The sequence below is a fragment of the Salvelinus sp. IW2-2015 genome, unplaced genomic scaffold (assembly GCF_002910315.2).
Source record: "Salvelinus sp. IW2-2015 unplaced genomic scaffold, ASM291031v2 Un_scaffold5979, whole genome shotgun sequence".
NCBI lineage: Eukaryota > Metazoa > Chordata > Actinopteri > Salmoniformes > Salmonidae > Salvelinus > Salvelinus sp. IW2-2015.
Genome location: NW_019947244.1, coordinates 14602 through 16080, shown reverse-complemented (window position 1 = coordinate 16080; position 1479 = coordinate 14602).

Here is a 1479-nt window from a genome sequence, read left to right as displayed (position 1 = left end):
GAGTAACTATCTATGTTGTCATGATTGTCTATGGAGTAACTATCATGTTCAATGATTGTCTATGGAGTAACTATCTATGTTGTCATGATTGTCTATGGAGTAACTATCCATGTTGTCATGACTGTCTATGGGAGTAACTATCTATGTTGTCATGATTGTCTATGGAGTAACTATCTATGTGGTCATGATTGTCTATGGAGTAAACTATCTATGTTGTCATGACTGTCTATGGAGTAACTATCCATGTCATGATTGTCTATGGAGTAACTATCTATGTTGTCATGACTGTCTATGGAGTAACTATCTATGTTGTCATCCATGTTTGTCATGACTGTCTATGAGTAACTATCCATGTTGTCATGATTGTCTATGGAGTGACCATCTATGTTGTCATGATTGTCTATGGAGTAACTATTATGTTGTCATGACTGTCTATGGAGTAACTATCTATGTTGTCATGACTGTCTAGGAGTAACATCATGTGTCATGATTGTCTATGAGTAACTATTCTATATCTATGTTGTCATGATTGTCTATGGAGTAACTATCTATGTTGTCATGACTGTCTATGGAGTGACTATCTATGTTGTCATGACTGTCTATGGAGTAACCATCCATGTTGTCATGACTGTCTATGGAGTAACTATCTATGTTGTCATGACTGTCTATGGAGTAACTATTTATGTTGTCATGACTGTCTATGGAGTAACTCTCTATGTTGTCATGACTGTCTATGGAGTAACTATCTATGTTGTCATGACTGTCTATGGAGTAACTATCTATGTTGTCATGACTGTCTATGGAGTAACTCTCTATGTTGTCATGACTGTCTATGGAGTAACTATCTATGTTGTCATGATTGTCTATGGAGTAACTATCTATGTTGTCATGACTGTCTATGGAGTAACTATCTATGTTGTCATGACTGTCTATGGAGTAACTATCTAACTGCTGCAGATAATGACAGAGTAATGTAAATTAAACTGGACAGACCTGTTTTAATGAAGCTCACACACAAAGGCTGACAACAATGTGCCGCTAGTTTTGGACCTGGGCACCCTATTTCCCTATATAGAGAGCTAGTTTTGACCTGGGCACCCTATTCCCCTATATAGAGCGCTAGTTTTGACCTGGGCACCCTATTCCCTATATAGAGAGCCTAGTTTTGACCTGGGCACCCTATTCCCATATAAGAGAGCTAGTTTTGACCTGGCACCCTATTCCTATATAGAGCCTAGTTTTGACCTGGGCACCCTATTCCCTATATAGAGCGCTAGTTTTGACCTGGGCACCCTATTCCCTATATAGAGCGCTAGTTTTGACCTGGGCACCCTATTCCCTATATAGAGCGCTAGTTTTGACCTGGGCACCCTATTCCCTATATATAGAGCACTAGTTTTGACCTGGGCACCCTATTCCCAATATAGTAACATACTTTTGTCCTGGTAACTCTTTTCTCTAATATCTCCTTCTGCGGCC